Source organism: Azolla caroliniana, unplaced genomic scaffold (genome assembly GCF_043228905.1).
Source record: "Azolla caroliniana isolate FFs.n. ecotype wild unplaced genomic scaffold, voAzoCaro1.0.p SCAF_321, whole genome shotgun sequence".
Lineage (NCBI taxonomy): Eukaryota > Viridiplantae > Streptophyta > Polypodiopsida > Salviniales > Salviniaceae > Azolla > Azolla caroliniana.
Genome location: NW_028230756.1, coordinates 921 through 25332, shown reverse-complemented (window position 1 = coordinate 25332; position 24412 = coordinate 921). Strand labels below are relative to the sequence as shown.

The 24412-nt window shown below is 31.4% G+C and overlaps 2 non-coding genes across 2 annotated transcripts; both read left to right on the top strand.

Moving 5' to 3' along the window:
* The first annotated feature begins 18548 nt into the window (after positions 1-18548).
* On the top strand, positions 18549-18621 carry TRNAK-CUU (transfer RNA lysine (anticodon CUU)). The gene has a single exon. It is a non-coding gene; the product is annotated as a tRNA-Lys (tRNA).
* Positions 18622-23454: 4833 nt separating this feature from the next.
* TRNAN-GUU (transfer RNA asparagine (anticodon GUU)) lies at positions 23455-23527 on the top strand. Its single transcript has one exon. It is a non-coding gene; the product is annotated as a tRNA-Asn (tRNA).
* The last annotated feature ends 885 nt before the right edge of the window (positions 23528-24412 follow it).

Sequence of the window (24412 nt, the reverse complement as noted above, 5' to 3'; positions counted from 1 at the left end):
ATAATGGTAAACTCTCGATGAGCATTGCACCATGTTTCTTTATTTAAATTAAACCACTAGAATATTACATTAACTAAATCATTTACTAAATGAATTCCATTGTAGTCTAGTTGGTTCAAATCCTTGTTTAAGCAATATATAAATATTATTTATTACTAATCAATGATTGCAATATTAAAAAGTACAATGATACATTGTAGTCTAGTTGTTTAGGATACTTGGCTCTCACCTGAGAGATCCGGGTTCAACTCCCAACAATGGAAATGACAATATCATATATTAAATTTCCGACACATATCATGTGTTAAGTGTTTGTAACTCCAAAACTGAAGATTATGTTTGAAGGATTGATGATGAACTTTTTCTCCTAACATCTATTTCTAAACTTAATCCCATTATTCAATTAATGGTAGAGGTTTCAAATGAAATTGGTCAAAACATTATGTTTTTCAGCACAATTAGAAGTAGTATATTTAGTTGTGGTTATTGCTCAACATTGTTACGAGAATTGAGTATACCAGCAATCATAGTTTGGATAACTTGATACAATTTCAAACAATACGCATAGATTGCAGAATAATGGTTAACTGTTGATGAGTATTGCACCATGTTTCTTTATTTGTAACAAAGGACTAGAATGGTACATTAACTAATTCATTTACTAAATAAATTCCATTCTAATCAAGTTGCCTCGGTTCCTTGCTTTTCACCTGAAACGCCTTGGTACAAGTAAATATATCATATATGATGAGTTAATGTGGCATCGATAAAAACCCTTGAAATTATTAAATCTTATAAATGAGAGTGTGTTATAATAATCCTTAGTTTTTCGTTGATACTTGCAAAATATATAAATATTATTTATTACTAATCAATCATAGCAATATTAAAAAGAACACTAGATATGATGCATTGTAGTCTAGTTGGTTAGGATACTTGGCTCACACCTTAGAGACCCGGGTCCAACTCCCAGCAATGGAAACAACAATATCATATATTAAATTTCCGATGCATATCATGTGTTAACTGTTTGATAACTCAAAAACTCAAGACCTAAATTAGGGGTTACAATAATGTACAGTTAACAAAATATTCAATATTATGTTTGGAGGATTGATAAAGACTTTTACTTTGGTTTTTTTCTCCTAACATCAATTTCTAAACTTAATCCCATTATTCAATTAATATTAGAGGTTCCAAATCAAATTTGACGAAAGATTATGTTGTTCGGGACAAGAAGAAGCAGTATATTTAGTTTTGGTTATTCCTCAACATTGTTACGACAAATTAGTACACCAAAAATTATAGTTTCAATAACTTGATACAATTTCTAACAATACGCATAGATTGAAATATTATAGTCAACTGTCGATGATCATTGCACAATGTTTCTTTCTTTGTAACAAAGGACTAGAATGGTACATTAACTAATTCATTTACTAAATGAATTCCATTGTAATCAAGTTGCGGCGGATTTTTGTTGTCTTACCTAACACGCTCGGGTACAAGTAGATATATCATATATCATGAGTTAATGTGGCATCGATAAAAACCCTTGAAATTATTAAATCTTAAAAATGACAGTGTGTTAGAATAATTCTCACTTTTTCGTTGATGCTCGCGCAATATATAAATATTATTTATTTCTAATTAATGATTACAATATTACAAAGCACACAAGATGTGATCCATTGTAGACTAGTTGGTTAGAATACTGAGCTCTCACCCGAGAGACCCGGGTTCCACTCCCGGTAATGAAAAAGACAATATCATATATCAAATTTTGCGACACATGTCATGTGTTAATTGTTTGATAACATAAAAACTGAAGCCCTAAAGTAGTTGTTACAATAATGTACAATTAACATAATAATGAATATTATGTTTGAAGGATTAAGAAAGAACTTTACATTAAGGTTTTTCTCCTAACATCAATTTCTAAACTTAATCTCATTATTCAATTAATAGTAGACGTTTCAAATGAAATTTGACAAAACATTAGGTTGTTCGGGACAAGAAGAAGCAGTATATTTAGTCGTAGTTATTTCTCAATATGGTCACAACAAATTGGTGCACCAAGAATTATAGTTTGGATAACTTGATACAATTTCTAACAATACACATAGATTGTAGAATAATGCTGAACCCTTGATCAACATTGCACCATAGTTCTTTATTTGAAGCAAAGCAGTAGAATATTACATTAACTAATTCATTTACTAAATGAATTCTATTCTAGACTAGTTGGTTCGGATCCTTGTTTTTTACACGAGACTTCCGGGTACAACAATAGGCATTGGAAAAACTAGATACATCATAGATCATGAGGTAATGTCGTATCGATAAGAACCATTCACATTATTAAATCTTAAAAACGAGAGTCTGTTAGAATAATCCTCAATTTCTCGTTGATGCTTGCGCAATATATAAATATTACTTATTACTAATCTATGATTGCAATATATCTATACACAAGATAGGAGCCATTGTAGTCTAGTTGGTTAGGATACTCGGCTTTCACCCGAGAGACCCGTGTTCAACTACCGGCAATAGAAACAACTATATCATATATTAAATTTCCGACGCATATCATGTGTTAACTGTTTGATAACTCAAGACCTAAAGTAGGTTTTACATTAATGTATAATTAACAAAATAATCAATATTATGTTTGACGGATCGATGACGAACTTTACTTTAATTTTTTTCTCATAACATCAATTTCTAAACTTAATCCCATTATTTGATTAATGGTACAGGTTTCGAATGAAATTGGACCAAACATTATGTTGTTCAGGACAACAAGAAGTAGTATGTTTAGTTGTGGTTATTTCTCAACATTGTTATGATAAATTAGTACACCAACAATTATAGTTTGGATACCTTAATACAATTTCAAACAATAGGCATAGATTGCAAAATAATGCTCAACTGTTGACAAGCATTGCACCATGTTTCTTTATTTGTGGCAAAGCACTAGAATAGTAAATTAACTAATTTATTTACTAAATGAATTCCATTGTAATCAAGTTGCCTCGAATCGTTGATTCTTACTCGAAACGCGATAGGAAAAACTAGATACATTACATATCATACGTTAATGTGGCATCGATAAAAAGCAGTGAAGTTATTAGATCTTAAAAATGACAGTCTTTTAGAACAATCCTCAGTTTTTCATTGATGCTTAAGCAATATATAAATATTATTTATTAGTAATCGGTGATTGCAATGTTTAAAAGTGTAGAAGATGTGATCCATTGTAGTCTAGTTGGTTAGAATACTCGCCTCTCACTTCAGAGACCCGGGTTCAACCCTCGGATATAGAAAGGACAACATCATATATAAAATTTTGCAATGCATGTCATGTCTTAACAGTTTGATAACTCTGAAACTCAAGACGTAAAGTAGTTGATAAAGAACTTTGCTTTGTTTTTTTTCTCCTCACATCAATTTCTAAACTTAATCCCATTATTCAATTAATAGTAGAGGTTTCAAATGAAATTTGACAAAATATTATGTTGTACGCGACAAGAAGAAGCAGTATATTTAGTCGTGGTTATTCCTGAACATTGTTAAGACAAATTAGTACACCAACAATTATAGTTTAGATAACTTGATACAATTTCCAAAAATACGCATAGATTGCCGAATAGAGAGGAATTCTTGATGAGCATTGCAACATGTTTCTTTATTTGAAGTAAAGCACTAGAATATTAGATTAACTAATTCATTTACTAATGAATTCCATTGTAGTCTAGTTGGTTCGGATCCTTGTTTGTTACACTAGACTCCCATCAGATATCATGAGTTAATGTGGCATCGAGAATAACCCTTTAAATTATTAAATCTTAAAAACGAGAGTGTGGTAGAATAATCCTCTATTTTTCGTTGATGCTTGCGCAAAATATAAATATTATTTATTTCTAATCAATGATTGAAATATTAAAAAGCACACAAAATGTGATCCATTGTTGTCTAGTTGGTTAGGATACTCGGCTCTCACCCGAGAGACCCCGATTCAACTCCAGGCAATGGAAACGACAATGTCATATATTAAATTTCCGACACAGATAATGCGTTATCTGTTTGATAACTCAAAAACTCAAGACCTAAAGTAAATGTTACAATAATGTCAAATTAACCAAACAATCAATATTATGTTTGAAGGATTGATGACGAACTTTACTTTCATATTTCTCTCCGAACATCAATTTCTAAACTTAATCCCATTATTCGATTAATGGTAGAGGTTTCAAATGAAATTTGACAAAACATGATGTTGTTTGGGACAAGAAGAAGCAGTATATTTAGTTGTGGTTATTCCTCAACATTGTTACGATAAATTAGTACGCCAAGAATTATAGTTTGGATAACTTGATACAATTTCTAAAACTACACATAGATTGTCGAATAATGGTGAATTCTCGATGAGCATTGTACCATGTTTCTTTATTTGAACGAAAGCACTTGAATATAACATTAACTAATTCATTTACTAAATGAATTCCATTGTTTTCTAGTTGGTTCGGATAATTGTTTTTTACACGAGACTCCCGGCTACAACAATAAGCATTGGAAAAACTAGATACATCATACATCATGAGGTAATGTCGCATCGATAAAAACCATTCAAATTATTAAATCTTAAAAACGAGAGTGTGTAAGAATAATCCTCAGTTTCTCGTTGATGCTTGCACAATATATAGAGATTACTTATTACTAATCTATGATTGTAATATATCTATACTAATCTATGATTGTAATAGATTGCAAAATAATAGTCAACTGTCGACAAGCATTGCAGCATGTTTCTTTTTTTGTAGCAAAGCACTAGAATAGTACATTAAGTAATTTATTTACTAAATGAATTCCATTGTAGTCTAGTTGGTTCGGATCCTTGTTTTTTACACGAGACTCCTGGGTACAACAATAGGCATTGGGAAAACTAGATACATCATAGATCATGAGGTAATGTCACATTGACAAAAAACCTTGAAATTATTAAATCTTAAAAACTAGAGTGGGTTATAATAATCTTCAGTTTCTCGTTGATGCTTGCGCAATAAATAAATATTATTTATTACCAATAAATGATTGCAATATTAAAAAGTGCACAAGATGTGATCCATTGTAGTCTACTTGGTTAGAATACTCGGCTCTCACACGAGAGACCCGGGTTCAACTCCCGGGAATAGACAAGACAATATCATATATTAAATTTTGCAATGCATGTTATGTGTTAACAGTTTGATAACTCAAAAGTTTAAGACCTAAAGTAGTTACAATGATGTACAATTAACAAAATAATCAATATTATGTTTGATGGATTGATAAAGAATTTTAGTTTGATTTTTTTTCCTAACGTCAATTTCTAAACTTAATCCCCTTATTCAATTAATACTAGTGGTTTCAAATGAAATTTGACGAAACATTATGTTGTTTGGGACAAGAAGAACCAGTATATTTAGTTGTGGTTATTCCTCAACATTGTTACCACAAATTACTACACCAAGAATTATAGTTTCGATAACATGATACAATTTCAAACAATATGCATAGATTGCAAAATAATGGTCAACTGTTGACTAGCATTGCACCATGTTTCTTTGTTTATAGCAAAGCACTAGAATAGTACATTAACTAATTCATTTAGTCAGTGAATTCCATTGTAATGAAGTTGGTTCGAATCGTTGATTTTTGTCGCAGACGCGTGGGTACAAGCACATGCATAGGAAAAACTAGATAAAAACCCGTGAAACTATTAAATCTTAAAAACGAGAGTGGTGTTAGAATAATCCTCAGTTTTTCGTTGATGCTTGCACAAAATATAAATAGTATTGATTTCTAATCAATGATTGTAATATTACAAAGCACAGAAAATGTGATCCATTGTACTCTAGTTGGTTTGGATACTCAACTCTCACTAGAGAGACCCGGGTTCAACTACCGGCAATGGACACGACAATATCATATATTAAATTTTCGAAGCATATCATGTGTTAACTATTTGATAACTCAATAACTCAAGACCTAAAGTAGGTGTTACAATAATGTACAGTTAACAAAATAATCAATATTATGTTTGAAGGATTGATAAAGAACTTTACTTTTATTTTCTCCTCCTAACCAGAATTTCTAAACTTAATCCCATTATTCGATTGTAATCAAGTGGCCTCGAATCGTGTATTTTTACCCAAGACCTGCGGTTACAAGCACATGCATAGGAAAAACTATATACATCATACATGATAAGTTAATTTGGCATCGTAAAAACTCGTGAAATTATTAAATCTTAAAAACGAGAGTGTGTTAGAATAATCCTCTGTTTCTTGTTGATGCTTGCGCAATATATAAATATTATTTAATACTAATCAATGATTGCATTTTAAAAAGTGTACAATATGTGATCCACTGAAGTCTAGCTAGTTAGAATACTCAGCTCTCACTTGAGAGACCCGGGTTCAACTCCCGGCAATGAAAACGACAATATCATATATTAAATTTGCGAGGCATATCTTGTGTTAACTGTTGGATAACTCAAAAACTCAAGAGCTAAAGTAGATGTTACAATAATGTAGAATTAACAATATAATCAATATTATGTTTGAAGGATTGATGACGAACTTTGCTTTCATTTTTTTCTCCTAACATCAATATCTAAACTTAATCCCATTATTCAATTAATAGTAGAGGTTTCAAATGAAATTTGACAAAATAATATGTTGTTGGGTACAAGAAGAAGCAGTATATTTAGTCGTGGTTATTTCTCAACATGGTTACGACAAATTAGTACACCGACAATGATAGTTTGAATAACTTGATAGAATATCCAAAAATACGCATAGATTGTAGAATAATGGTGAACTCTCGATCAACATTGCACCATATTTCTTTATTTGAAGCAAAGCACTAGAATATTACATTGACTACTTCATTTACTAAATAAATTCCATTGTAGTCTAGTTGGTTCGGATCCTTGTTTTTTTACGCATAGATTGCAGAATAATGGTCAACTGTCGAGAGAGCTGGGTTCAGCTCCCACCAATAGAAAAGACAATATCATATATCATATTTTGCAACGCATGTCATGTGTTAAGTGCTCGATAACTCAAAAACTGAAGACCTAACATTATGTTGTTTGGGATAACAAGATGCAGTATATTTAGTTCTGGTTATTCCACAACTATGTTACGACAAATTAGTACACCGACAATTATAGTTTGGATAATTCGATAGAATTTTAAACAATACGCATAGATTGCAGAATAATGGTCAAATGTCGGTGAATATTGCACCATGTTTCTTTATTTCTAACAAAGGACTAAAATGGTACATTAACTAAGTCATTTACTAAATGAACACCATTGTAATCAAGTTGCCTCAGATCCTTGCTTTTTACCTGAGACGCCCGGGTACAAGTAGATATATCCTATATAATTAGTTAATATGGCATTGAGAAAAACCCTTGAAATTATTAAATCTTAAAAATGAGAGTGCATTAGAATAATCTTTAGTTTTATGTTGATGCTTGCGCAATATATAAATATTATTTATTTCTAATAAGTGATAGCAAGATTAAAAAGCACACAAGATGTGATCCACGATAGTCTAGTTGGTTAGGATACTCGGCCCTCACCTGAGAGACCCCGGTTCAACTCCCGGCAATGGAAACGACAATATCCTTTATTAAATTTCCGACGCATATCAGGTGTTAATTGTTTGATAACTGAAAAAATCAAGCCCTAAAGTAGGTGATACAATAATGTACAATTAACAAAATAAAGAATTTTATGTTTCAACGACTGATGACGAACTTTACTTTGATTTTCGTCTCCTAACATCAATTTCTAAACTTAATTCCATTATTCAATTAATGGTAGAGGTTTCGAATGAAATTGGACAAACTAATATGTTGTTCGGGACAACAAGAAGAAGTATATTTAGTTGTGGTTATTCCTCAACATTGTTCGATAAATTTGTACCCCAACAATTATACTTTACATAGCTTGATACAATTTCAAACAATTTGCATAGATTGCAGAATAATGTTCAACTGTCGACAAGCATTGCACCATTTTTTTATATTTGGAGCATGGCACTAGAGTAGTGCATTAAGTAACTCATTTACTAAATGAATTCTTATGTAATCGAGATGCCTGGAATCGTTGATTTTTACCCAAGACACGTGGGTACAAGTACAGGCATAGGAAAAACTAGATATATCAATGCTCATGAGTTAATTTGCCATCGATAAAAAAACCGGTGAGCTTATTAAATCTTAAAAACGAGAGTGTGTTAGAATAATCCTCTGTTTCTTGTTGATGCTTGCACAATATATAAATATTATTTATTACTAATCAATGATTGCAATTTTAAAAAGTGTACAATATGTGATCCATTGAAGTCTAGCTAGTTAGAATACTCAGCTCTCACTTGAGAGACCCGGGTTCAACTCCCAACAATGAAAACTAGAATATCGTATATTAAATTTCCGAGGCATATCTTGTGTTAACTGTTGGATAACTCAAAAACTCAAGACCTAAAGTAGATGTTACAATAATGTACAATTAACAAAATAATCAATATTATGTTTGAAGGATTGATGACAAACATTGCTTTCCTTTTTTTCTCCTAACATCAATTTCTAAACTTAATCACATTATTCAATTAATAGTAGAGGTTTCAAATTAAATGTGACAAAATATTATGTTGTTCGCGACAAGAAGAAGCAATATATTTAGTCGTGGTTGTTTCTCAATATGGTTACGAAAAATTAGTACACTGACAATTATAGTTTGGATAACCTGATAGAATTTCCAAAAATACGCATAGATTGTAGAATAATGGTGAACTCTTGATCAACATTGCACCATATTTCTTTATTTGAAGCAAAGCACTAGAATATTACATTAACTAATTCATTTAGCAAATAAATTCCATTGTAGTCTAGTTGGTTCGGATCCTTGTTTTTTTACGCATAGATTGTAGAATAATGGTCAACTATCGAGAGACCCTAGTTCAACTCCCACCAATAGAAAAGACAATATCATATATCATATTTTGCGATGCATGTCACGTGTTAACTGTTCGATAACTGAAAAACTGAAGACCTAAAGTAGTTGTTACAATAATGTACAATTAACAAAATAATCAATATTATGTTTGAAGGATTGATAAACAACTATACTTTGATTTTTTTCTCCTCACATTAATTTCTAAACTTAATCCCATTATTCAATTAAAAGTAGAGGTGTCATATGAAATTTGACATAACATTATGTATTTCAGTACAAGAAAAAGCAATATATTTAGACGTGGATATTCCTCAACATCGTTACGACAAATTAATACACTGACAATTATAGTTTGGGTAGCTTGATACAATTTCCAAAAATGCGCATAGATTGTAGAATTATAGTGAACTCTCGATGATCATTGCACCATGTTTCTTTATTTGAAGCAAGGCACTAGAATATTACATTAACTAATTCATTTACTCAATGAGTTCCATTGTAGTCTAGTTGGATCGGATCCTTGTATTTTACACGACACTCCCGGGTACATCAATAGGCATTGGGAAAACTATATACATCATAGATCATGAGGTATTGTGCCATTTATAAAAACCCTTGAAATTATTAAACTTTAACAACGAGAGTGTATTAGAAGAATCCTCTGTTTCTCGTTGATGCTTGTGAAATATATCAATATTGTTTATTACTACTCAATGATTGCAATATTAAAAAGTGCAAAAAATGTGATCCATTATAGTCTAGTTGGTTAGGATACTCGGCTCTCACACGAGCAACCCTTGTTCAACTCCCGGGATTATAAAGGACAATATCATATATCAAAATTTGCGACGCTTGTCATGTGTTAATTGTTTGATAACTCAAAAACTAGATACATCAAAGATCATGAGTTAATGTGGCATCGAGAAAAACCCTTGAAATGATTAAATCTTAAAAACGAGAGTGTGTTAGAATAATCCTCAGTTATTTGTTGATGCTTGCGCAATATATAAATATTATTTATTACTAAGCAATGATTGCACAAGATGTGATCCATTGTAGTCTAGTTGGTTAGGATACTTGGCTCTCACTCGAGAGATCCGGGTTCAATTCCCGGGAATGGAAACGATATTATCATATATTTAATTTCCGATGCATATCATGTGTTAACTGTTTGATAACTCAAAAACTGAAGTCCTAAAGTAGGTATTACAATAATGTACAATTAACAATATAATCAATTTTATGTTTCAACGATTGATGATGGACTTTACTTTGATTTTCTTCTCGTAACATCAATTTCTAAACTTAATCCCATTATTCGATTAATGGTAGAGCATTCCAATGAAATTGGACAAAACATTATGTTGTTCGAGACAACAAAAAGAAGTATATTTGGTTGTGGTTATTCGTCAAAATTGGAGGTTTCGAATGTTAGAGGTTTCGAATAAAATTGGACAAAATATTATGTTATTCGGGACAACAACAAGAAGAAAATATTATATGGTTATTTCTCAACATTATTACGATAAATTAGTACAACAACAATTATAGTTTAGATAACTTGATTCAATTTCAAACAATACGCATAGATTGCAGAATAATCTTCAACTGTCGACAAGCATGGTACCATTTTTCTTTATTTATAGCATAGCACTAGAATAGTACATTCACTAACTCATTTACTAAATGAATTCCATTGTAATCAAGATGCCTCGAATCGTTGATTTTTGCCCGAGACGCGTGGCTATAAGTACAGGCATATGAAAAACTAGATACATCATAGCTCATGAGTTAATTTGACATCGATAAAAACCGGTGAACTTATTAAATCTTAAAAATGAGAGTGTGTTAGAATAATCCTCTGTTTCTCGTTGATGCTTGCGCAATACATAAATATTATTTATTACTAATCAATGATCACAATATTAAAAAGAGCAACAGATCTGATCCATTGTAGTCTATTTCGTTAGAATACTTAGCTCTCACACAAGAGACCCGGGTTCAACTAACGGGAATAGAAAGGACAATATCAGATATAAAATTTCCGACGCATATCATGTGTAAACTGTTTGATAACCGAATAACTCAAGACCTAAAGTAGGTGTTACAATAATGTACAATTAACAAAATAATCAATATTATGTTTGAAGGATTGATAAGGAACTTTACTTTGATTTTTTTCTCCTAACATCAAATTCTAAACTTAATCCCATTACTCGATTAATGGTAGAGGATTCAAATGAAATTGGACAAAACATTATGTTGTTCGGGACAACAAGAAGCAGTATATTTAGTTGTGGTTATTCCTCAACATTGTTACGATAAATTAGTACACCAAACATTATAGTTTGGATAACTTGATACAATTTAAACAATACGCATAGATTAGAGAATAAGTGTCAACTATCGATGACTATTGCACCATGTTTCTTTATTTGTAACAAAGGACTAGAATGGTACATTAACTAAATGCCATTGTAATTTAATTGCCTCGGATCTTTGCGTTTTACCTGGGACGCCCGGGTAGAAGTAGATATATCATATATCATGAGTTAATGTGGTATCGATCAAAACCCTTGAAATTATTAAATCTTCAAAACGAGAGTGTGTTAGAATAATCCTCACTTTTTCATTGATGCTTACACAAAATATAAATAGTATTTATTTCTAATCAACGATTATAATATTACAAAGCACAGAAAATGAGATCCATTGTACTCTAGTTGGTTAGAATACTCAGCTCTCACCCAAGAGACCCGGGTTCAACTCCCGACAATGGAAACAACAATATCATATATTAAATTTCCGAGCCATATCATGTGTTAATTATTTGATAACTCAAAAACTCAAGCTCTACAGTAGTTGTTAGAATAATGTACAATTAACAGAATAATCCTCTGTTTCTTGTTGATGCTTGTGCAATATATAAATATTATTTACTACTAATGAATGATTGCAATATTAAAAAGTGTACAAGATGTATCCATTAATGTCTAGTTGGTCAGAATACTCGGCTCTCACCCAAGAGACCCGTGTTCAACTCCTGGGAATAAAAAGGACAATATCATATATAAAAGTTTGCGACGCATGTCATGTGTTTAATAACTGAAATACTCAAGACATAAAGTAGTTGTTAGAATAATGTACAATTAACAAAAGAATCAATATTACGTTTGAACGATTGATGACAAACTTTACTTTGATTTTTTTCTCCTAACATCAATTTCTAAACATAATCCCATTATTCGATTAATAGTAGCGGTTTCAAATATAATTTGACAAAACATTATGTTGTTCGGGACAAGGATAAGTAGTATATTTAGTCGTGGTTATTCCTCAACATTGTTACGACAAATTAGTACACTGACAATTATAGTTTGGATAACATGGTACAATTTCAAAAAATACGCATAGATTATCGAATAATGGTGAATTCGAGATGAGCATTGCACCATGTTTCTTTATTTGAAGTAAAGCACTAGAATATTACATTAACTAATTCATTTACTAAATGAATTCCATTGTAGTCTAGTTGGTTCAGATCCATGATTTTTACACGAGACTCCCGGGTACAGCAATTGGGATGGAAAAAACTAGATCCATTATAGATCATGAGTTAATATCGCATCGATGGAAACCCATGAAATTATTAAATCTTAAAAACGAGAGTATGTTGGAAGAATCCTCTGTTTCTCGTTGATGCTTGCGCAATATATAAATATTATTTATTACTAATCAACGATTACAATATTGAAAAGTACACAAGATATGATCCACTGTAGTCTAGTTGGTTAGGATAGTAGGCTCTCACCCTAGAGACCAGGGTTCAACTCCCGACAATGGAAACGACAATATCATATATAAAATTTCCGACGCATATCATGTTTTAATTGTTTGATAACTCAGAAACTCAAGATTATGTTTGAAGGATTGATGATGAACTTTCCTCGATCAAGATTCCAAAAATACGCATTGATTGTCAAATAATGGTGAATTCTTGATTAGCATTGCAGCATGTTTGTTTATTTGAACGTAAGAACTTGAATATTACACTAACCAATTCATTTACTAAATGAATTCCATTGTAGTCTAGTTCGTTCAGATCCTTGTTTTTTACACAAGACTCCCGGGTACAACAATAGGCATTTGGAAAACTAGATACATCATAGATCATGAGGTATTGTGCCACTGATAAAAACCCTTGAAATTATTAAACCTTAACAACGAGAGTGTGTTAGAATAATCCTGTGTTTCTCGTTGATGCTTGTGAAATATATCAGTATTTTTTATTACTACTCAATGATTGCAATATTAAAAAGTGCAAAAGATGTGATCCATTATAGTCTAGTTGGTTAGGATACTCGGCTCTCACACGAGCAACCCTGGTTCAACTCCCGGGAATATAAAGGACAATATCATATATCAAATTTTGCAACGTTTGTCATGTGTTAATTGTTTGATAACTCAAAACTAGATATATCATAGATCATGAGTTAATGTGGCATCGAGAAAAACCCTTGAAATTATTAAATCTTAAAAACGAGTGTGTTAGAATAATCCTCAGGTTTTCGTTGTTGCTTGCGTAATATATAAATATTATTTATTACTAAGCAATGATTGCACAAGATGTGATCCATTGTAGTCTAGGTGGTTAGGATACTTGGCTCTCACCCGAGAGATCCGGGTTCAATTCTTGGCATTGGAAACGATATTATCATATATTTAATTTCCGACACATATGATGTGTTAACTGTTTGATAACTCGAAAACTCAAATCCTAAAGTAGGTGTTACAATAATGTACAATTAACTAAATAATCAATATTATGCTACACGGATTGATGACGAAATTTACTTTGATTTCTTTCTCCTAACATCAATTTCTAAACTTAATTCCATTATTGGATTAATGGTAGAGGTTTCAAATGAAATCCAGTAACCAATTCATTTACTAAATGAATTCCATTGTAGTCTAGTTCGTTCAGATCCTTGTTTTTTACACAAGACTCTCGGGTACAACAATAGGCATTGGAAAAACTAGATACATTATAGATGTTGAGGTATTGTCGCATCGATAAAAACCGTTGAAATTATTAAATCTTAAAAACGAGAGTGTGTTAGAATAATCCTTTGTTTCTCGTTGATGCTTGCGCAATATATAAATATTATATATTACTAATCTATGATTGCAATATTAAAAAGAACACAAGATATGATCTATTGTAGTGTAGTTGGTTGGGATACTCGGCTCTCACCCGAAAGACCCGGGTTCAACTCCCGGCAATGGAAACGATAATATCATGTATTGATTTTCCGACGGATATCATGTGTTAACTGTTTGATAACTCAAAAACTCAAGACCTAAACTAGCTGCTATAATAATGTACAATTAAGAAAATAATCAATATTATGTTTGAAGAATTGATCACGAACTTTACTTTAATTTTTTTCTCCTAACATCAATTTCTAAACTTAATCCCATTATTCGATTAATGGTACAACTTTCCAATGAAATTGGACAAAACATTATGTTGTTCGAGACAACAAGAAGAAGTATATTTGGTTGTGGTTATTCGTCAACATTGCTATGACAAATTAGTATACCAAAAATTACAGTTGGCATAACTCGATACAATTTCAAGCAATACGCATAGAATACAAAATAATGTTCAACTGTCGATAAGCATTGCACCATGTTTCTTTATTTGCAGCAAAGCACTAGAATAGTACATTGACTAATTTATTTTCTAAATGATTGCATTGTAATCAAATTGCCCCGAATCGTTAATTTCTACTCGAAACATGCGGGGACAAGTATAGCCATACGAAAAACTAAATACATTATATATCATGAGTTAATGTGGCATCGATAAAAACCCGTGAAATTAATAAATCTTAAAAACGAGAGTGTGTTAGAATAATCCTCTGTTTCTTGTTGATGCTTGTGCAATATATAAATATTATTTACTACTAATGAATGAATGTAATATTAAAAAGTGTACAAGATGTATCCATTAATGTGTAGTTGGTCAGAATACTCGGCTCTCACCCAAGAGACCCGTGTTCAACTCTTGGGAATAGAAAGGACAATATCATATATAAAAGTTTGCGACGCATGTCATGTATTTAATAACTCAAAAACTCAAGAAATAAAGTAGTTGTTAGAATAATGTACAATTAACAAAATAATCAATATTATGTTTGAACGATTGATGACGAACTTTACTTCGATTTTTTTCTCCTAACATCAATTTCTAAACATAATCCCATTATTCGATTAATAGTAGCAGTTTCAAATCTAATTTGACAAAACATTATGTTGTTCGGGACAAGAATAAGTAGTATATTTAGTCGTGGTTATTCTTCAACATTGTTACGACAAATTAGTACACCAAGAGTTATTGTTTGGATAACATGATACAATTTCCAAAAATATGCATAGATTGTCGAATAATGGTGAATTCACGATGAGCATTGCACCATGTTTCTTTATTTGAAGTAAAGCACTAGAATATTACATTAACTAATTCATTTACTAAATGAATTCCATTGTAGTCTAGTTCGTTCAGATCCATGATTTTTACACGAGACTCCCGGGTACAGCAATTAGCATGGGAAAAACTAGATCATCATAGATCATGAGTTAATATCGCATCGATGGAAACCCGTGAAATTATTAAATCTTAAAAACGAGAGTGTGTTAGAATAATCCCCTGTTTCTCGTTAGTGCTTGCGCAATATTTAAATATTATTGAAAAGTACACAAGATATAATCCATTGTAGTCTAGTTCGTTAGGATACTAGGCTCTCACCCGAGAGACCCGGGTTCAACACCCGACAATGGAAACGACAATATCATATATTAAATTTTCAACGCATATCATGTTTTAATTGTTTGATAACTCAAAAACTCAAGATTATGTTTGAAGGATTGATGACGAACTTTCCTCGAAATAGTGCAAAAATACCCATAGATTGTAGAATAATGGTGAACTCTCGATCAACATTGCAACCTATTTCTTTATTTGAAACAAAGCACACTATAATATTACATTAAGTAATTCATTTAGTAAAGTATTTTCATTGTAGTCTATTTGGTTCGGATCTTTGTCTTTTACACGAGACTCCCGGGTACAACAATAGGCATTGGAAAAACTAGATACATCATAGATCATAAGGTAATGTCACATCGATAAAAACCCTTGAAATTATTTAATCTTAAAAACGAGATTGTGTTAGAATAATCCTCAGTTTCTCGTTAATGCTTGCGCTATATATAAATATTATTGATTACTAATCTATGATTGCAATATTAAAAAGTACACAAGATATGATCCATTGTAGTCTAGTTGGTTAGGATACTCGGCTCTCACCCGAGAGACCCGGGTTCAACTCCCGGGAATGGAAACGACAATATCATATATTAAATTTCCCACGGATATCATGTGTTAACTGTTTGATAACTCAAAAACTCAAGGCCTAAAGTAGTTGTTATAATAATGTCCAATTAACAAAATAATCAATATTACGTTTGAAGGATTGATGACGAACATTACTTTTACTTTTCTCTTCTAACATCAATTTCTAAACTTAATCCAATTATTCGATTAATGGTAGAGGTTTCAAATGAAATTGGACAAAATATTATGTTGTTCGGGATAACAAGAAGCAGTATATTTGGTTGTGGTTATTCGTCAACATTGGTACGACAAATTAGTACACCAACAATTATAGTTTGGATAACTCGATACAATTTCAAACAATACGCATAGATTCCAGAATAATGGTCAACTGTTGATGAGCATTGCACCATGTTTCTTTATTTGTAACAAAGGAGTATAATGGTACATTAACTAATTCATTTACTAAATGCATTCCATAGTAATCAAGTTACGTGGAATCGTTAATCTCTACTCGAAACGTGCGGCGACAAGTACAGGCATACGAAAAACTAAATACATTATGTATCATGAGTTAATGTGGCATAAATAAAAACTCGTGAAATTAATAAAGCTTTAAAATGAGAGTGTGTTAGAATAATCCTTTGTTTCTTGTTGATGCTGGTGCAATATATAAATATTATTTACTACTAATGAATGATTGTAATATTAAAAAGTGTACAAGATTTGATCCATTAAAGTCTAGTTGCTTAGAATACTCAGTTCTCACACAAGAGACCCGTGGGAATAGAAAGGACAATATCATATATAAAAGTTTGCGACGCATGTCATGTGTTTGATAACTCAAAAGCTCAAGACGTAAAGTAGTTACAATAATTTACAATTAACAAAATAAGCAATATTATGTTTGAAGATTGATAAAGAACTTTGGTTTGATTTCTTTCTCCTCCAATTAATTTCTAAACTTCATCCCAATATTCAATTAATAGTAGAGGTTTTTAATGAAATTTTACAAAACATTATGTTGTTCGGGACAAAAAGAAGTTGTATATTTAGTTGTGGTTATTCCTCAACATTGTTAAGAAAAATTAGTACACCAAGAATTATAGTTTGGATAACTTGATACAATTTCCAAAATATACGCATACATTGTCGAATAATGGTGTATTCTCGATGAGCATTGCACCATGTTTCTTTATTTGAAGTAAAGAACTTGAATATTACATTAACTAATTCATTTACTAAATGAATTCTATTGGAGTCTAGTTGGTTCGGATCCTTGTTTTTTACTTCAGACTCCCGGGTAGAACAATTGGCATGGGAAAAACTAGATATATCATAGATTATGAGTTAATATGACATCGATATAAACCCTTGAAATTATTAAATCTTAAAAACGAGAGTGTGTTAGAATAATCCTCAGTTTCTAGTTGATGCTTGCATATTATATAAATATTATTTATTACTATTCAATCATTGCAATTTACTTTCATTTTTTTCTCCTAACATCAATTTCTAAACTTCATGCCATTATTCAATTAATAGTAGAGGTTTCAAATGGAATTTGACAAAACATTATCTTGTTAATGACAAGAAGAAGAAGTATATTAAGTCGTGGTTTTTTCGCAACATGGTTATGACAAATTAGTACACCGACAATTATAGTTTGGATAATTGGATAGAATTTCCAAAAATACACATAGATTGTAGAATAATGATGAACTCTCGATCAACATTGCACCATATTTTTTTATTTGAAGTAAAGCACTAGAATATTACATTAACTAATTCATTTACTTAATGAATTCCATTGTAGTCTAGTTGTCATTGGAAAAACTAGACACATCTTAGATCATGAGGTAATGTCGCATCGATAAAAACCCTTGAAATTATTAAATCTTAAAAACAAGAGTGTGTTTGAATAATCCTAAGTTTCTCTTTGTTGCTTGCGCAATATATAAATATTATTTATTACTAATCAATGATTCCAATATTAAAAACTACACAAGATGTGATCCATTGTAGTCTAGTTGGTTAGGATACTCGGCTCTCACCCGAGAGACCCGGGTTCAACCATAACAATATTATTTATTACTAATGAATCATAGCAATATTCAAAACTACACTAGATATGATCCATTGTAGTCTAGTTGGTTAGGATACTTGGCTCTTACCTTAGAGACCTAGGTTCAACTCCTAGCAATGGAAACGACAATATCATATATTAAATTTTCGATGCATATGAAATTAAATTTCCGATCCAATGGAAACCCTTTCCGATGCATATTAAATTTCCGATGCATATTACTTATTAATAATCTATGATTGCAATATATCTATACACAAGATAGGAGCCATTGTAGTCTAGTTGGTTAGGATACTCGGCTTTCACCCGAGAGACCCGTGTTGAACTACCGGCAATAGAAACAACAATATCATATATTAAATTTCCGATGCATATGATGTGTTAACTGTTTGATAACCCAAAAACTCAAGACCTAAAGAGGTATCAAAAAAAACTCAAGACCTAAAGTAGGTGTTACAATAATGTACAAAACTCAAGACCTAAAGTAGGTGTTACAATAATGTACAGTTAACAAAATATTCAATATTATGTTTGGAGGATTGATAAAGACTTTTACTCCGGTTTTTTTCTCCTAACATGAATGTCTAAACTTAATCCCATTATTCAATTAATACTAGAGGTTTCAAATGAAATTTGACAAAACATTATGTTGTTCGGGACAAGAAGAAGCAGTATATTTAGTTGTGGTTATTCCTCAACATTGTTACGACAAATTAGTACACCAAAAATTATAGTTTCGATAACTTGATACAATTTCTAACAATACGCATAGATTGAAAAATAATAGTCAACTGTCGATGATCATTGCACAATGTTTCTTTCGTTGTAACAAAGGACTAGAATGGAACATTAACTAATTCATTTACTAAATGAATTCCATTGGAATCAAATTGCTCGGATCCTTGCTGTTTTACCTCACATGCTCGGGTACAAGTAGATATATCATATATCAGTAGTTAATGTGGCATAGAGAAAAACCCTTGAAATTATTAAATCTTAAAATTGAGAGTGTGTTAGAATAATTCTCAGTTTTTCGTTAATGCTTGCACAATATATAAATACTATTTATTTCTAGTCAATGATTGCAATATTAAAAAGGACACAAGATGTGATCCATTGGAGTCTACTTGGTTAGAATACTCAGCTCTCACCTGAGAGACCCGGGTTCCACTCCCGGTAATGGAAAAGACACATAACATGTGTTAACTGTTTGATAACGCAAAAACTCAAGCCCTAAAGTAGTTGTTACAATAATGTGTAATTAACAAAATAATTAATATTATGTTTGGAGGATTGAGAAAGAACTTTACATTCAGGTTTTTCACCTAACATCAATTTCTAAACATAATCCCATTATTCAATTAATTGTAGAGGTTTCAAATGAAATTTGACAAAACATTAGGTTGTTCGGGATAAGAAGAAGCAGTATATTTAGTGGTGGTTATTTCTCAATATGGTTACGACAAATTGGTATACCGACAATTATAGTTTGGATAACTTCATAGAATTCCCAAACATACACATAGATTGTAGAATAATGGTGAACCCTTGATCAACATTGCACCATAGTTCTTTATTTGAAGCAAAGCAGTAGAATATTACATTTACTAATTCATTTAATAAATGAATTCTATTCTAGACTAGTTGGTTCAAATCCTTGTTTTTTACACGAGACTCCCGGGTACAACAATAGGCATTGGAAAAACTAGATACATCATAGATCATGAGGTAATGTCGTATCGATAAGAACCATTCAAATTATTAAATCTTAAAAACGAGAGTGGGTTAGAATAACCCTCAGTTTCTCATTGCTGCTTGTGCAATATATAAAATTACTTGTTACTAATCTATGATTGCAATATATCTATACACAAGATAGGATCCATTGTAGTTTAGTTGGTTAGGATACTCGGCTTTCACCCGAGAGACCCGTGTTGAACTACCGGCAATGGAAACAACAATATCATACATTAAATTTCCAACGCATATCATGTGTTAACTATTTGATAACTCAAGACCTAAAGTAGGTTTTACATTAATGTACAATTCACAAAATAATCAATATTATGTTTGACGGATCGATGACGAACTTTACTTTAATTGTTTTCTAATAACATTAATTTCTGAACTTAATCCCATTATTTGATTAATGCTACAGGTTTTGAATGAAATTGGACCAAACATTATATTGTTCGAGACAACAAGAAGTAGTATGTTTAGTTGTGGTTATTCTTTAACATTGTTACGATAAATAAGTACACCAACAATTATAGTTTGGATACCTTAATACAATTTCAAACAATAGGCATAGATTGCAGAATAATGCTCAACTGTCGACAAGCATTGCACCATGTTTCTTTATTTGTAGCAAAGCACTAGAATAGAAAATTAACTAATTTATTTACTAAATGAATTCCATTGTAATCAAGTTGCCTCGAATCGTTGATTCGTACTCGAAACTCGATAGGAAAAACTAGATACATTATATATCATGAGTTAATGTGGCATCGATAAAAAGCCATGAAGTTATTAGATCTTAAAAATGACAGTGTGTTAGAACAATCCTCAGTTTTTCATTTACGCTTAAGCAATATATAAATATTATTTATTAGTAATCGGTGATTGCAATATTTAAAAGTGTAGACTATGTGATCCATTGTAGTCTAGTTGGTTAGAATACTCGGCTTTCACCTAAGAGACCCGAGTTCAACTCTCTGATATAGAAAGGACAATATCATATATAAAGTTTTGCAATGCATGTCATGTCTTAACTGTTTGATAACTCCAAAACTCAAGACGTAAAGTAGTTACAATAATTTACAATTAACAAAATAATCAATATTATGTTTGAAGGATTGATAAAGAACTTTGCTTTGATTTTTTTCTCCTCACATCAATTTCTAAACTTAATCCCATTATTCACGTAATAGTAGAGCTTTGAAATGAAATTTGACAAAATATTATGTTGTACGCGACAAGAAGAAGCAGTATATTTAGTGGTGGTTATTCCTCAACATTGTTATGACAAATTAGTACACCAACAATTATAGTTTGGATAGCTTGATCCAATTTCCAAAAATACGCATAGATTGTCGAATAGAGATGAATTCTCGATGAGCATTGCACCATGTTTCTTTATTTGAAGTCAAGGACTAGAATATTACATTAACTAATTCATTTACTAAATGAATTGCATTGTAGTCTAGTTGGTTTGGATCCTTGTTTGTTACACTAGACTCCCATCAGTTATCATGAGTTAATGTGGCATCCTTGAAATAATAAAATCTGAAAAACTAGAGTGTGGTAGAATAATCCTCAGTTTTTCGTTGATGCTTGCGCAAAATATAAATATTATTTATTTCTAATCAATGATTGCGAAATTAAAAAGCACACAAAATGTTATCCATTGTTGTCTAGTTGGTTAGGATACTCGGCTCTCACCTGAGAGACCCGGGTTCAACTCCCGGCAATGGAAATGACAGTGTCATATATTAAATTTCCGACGCATGATAACTCAAAAAGTCAAGACCTAAAGTAAATGTTACAATATTGTACCATTAAAAATATAATCAATATTATGTTTAAAGGATTGATGATGAACTTTACTTTGATATTTCTCTCCGAATATCAATTTCTAAACTTAATCTGATTATTCGATTAATGGTACAGGTTTCAAATGAAATTGGACAAAACATTATGTTGTTCAAGACAACAAGAAGTAGTATATTTGGTTGTGGTTATTCATCAACATTGGTACGACAAATTAGTACACTAAGAATTATAGTTTGGATAACTCGATACAATTTCAAACAATACGCATAGATTCCAGAATAATGGTCAACTGTCGATGAGCATTGCAAAATGAATTCCATTGTAATCAAGTTGCCTTGAATCGTTGATTCTTACTTGAAACGCAATTGGAAAAACTAGATACATTATATATCATAGGTTACTGTGGCATCTATAAAAAGCCGTGAAATTATTAAATCTTAGAAACGACAGTGTCTTACAACAATCCTTAGTTTTTCATTGATGCTTAAGCAATATATAAATATTATTTATTACCAATCAATGATTGCAATATTAAAAATTGGACAAGATGTGATCCATTGAAGTCTAATTGGTTAGAATACTCGGCTCTCACCCGAGATACCCGTGTTCAACTCCTGGCAATAGAAAGGTAATATCATATATAAAATTTTGCGACGCATGTCATGTGTTAACTGTTTGATAGCTCAAAAACTCAGGACGTAAAGTAGTTACAATAATGTACAATAAACTAAATGAACTATAAAACTCAACCTCTAAAGTAGTCGTTCGAATAATGTACAATTAACAAAATAATCAAAATTATGTTTGAAGGATTGATAATGAACTTTGGTTTTGATTATTTTCTCCTGACATCAATTCCTAAACTTAATACGAACATTCAATTAATAGTAGAGGTTTCTAATGAACTTTGACAAAACATCATGTCGTTCGGGACAAGGAGAAGCAGTATATTTAGTCGTGGTTATTCCTCAACATTGTTACGACAAATTAGTACACCAAGCATTATAGTTTGGATAACTTGATACAATTTCAAAAATACGCATAGATTGTCGAATCATGGTGAATTCTCGATGAGCATTGCACAATGTTTCTTGATTTGAAGTAATGCACTAGACTATTATATTAACTAATTCATTTACTAAAAGAATTCCAGTATAGTCTAGTTGGTTCGGATCCTTCTTTTTTACACGAGACTCCCGGGTACAACAATTGGCATGGGAAAAACTAGGTACATCATAGATCATGAGTTAATATCGTATTGATAAAAACACTTGAAATTATTAAATCTTAAAAACGAGAGTGTGTTAGAATAATCCTCAGTTTCTCGTTGATGCTTGCGCAACATATAAATATTATTTATTACTATTCTATGATTGCAATATTAAGAAGTAGAGAAGATAGGATCCATTGTAGTATAGTTGGTTAGGATACTCGGTTGTTACCCGAGAGACCCGGGTTCAACTACCGGCAATGGAAACAAGTATATCATATATTAAATTTCTGACTCATACCATGTGTTAACGGTTTGATAACTCAAGACCTAAAGTAGATGTTACAATAATGTACAAATATCAAAATAATCAATATTATGTTTGAAGGATTGATGACGAACTTTGCTTTGATATTTTTCTCCTAACATCAATTTCTAAAGTTAATCCCATTATTCAATTAATAGTAGACGTTTCAAATGAAATTTGACAAAACATTATGTTGTTCGGGACAAGAAGAAGCAATAGATTTAGTCGTGGTTACTCTCGACAAATTAGTATACTGACAAATTATAGTTTGGATGACTTGATAGAATTTCCAAAAATACACATAGATTGTAGAATAATGGGGAACTCTCGATCAACATTGCACCATATTTCTTTCTTTGAAGCAAAGCACTAGAATATTACATTGACTAATTCATTTAGTAAATAAATTCCATTGTAGTCTAGTTGGTTCGGATCCTTGTTTTTTTACGTATAGATTGCAGAATAATGGTCAACTGTCGAGAGACCCGGGTTCAACTCCCACCAATAGAAAAGACAATATCATATATCATATTTTGCGACGCATGTCATGTGCTCGAGAACTCAAAAACTGAAGACCTAACATTATGTTGTTCGGGATAACAAGATGCAGTATATTTAGTTCTGGTTATCCACAACATTGTTACGACAAATTAGTACACCTACAGTTTCAATAATTCGATAGAATTTCAAACAATACGCATAGATTGCAGAGTAATCGTCAATTGTCGATGAGTATTGCACCATGTTTCTTTATTTCTAACAAAGGACTGAAATGGTACATTAACTAAGTCATTTACTAAATGAACACCATTGTAATCAAGTTGCCTCGAATCCTTGCTTTTTA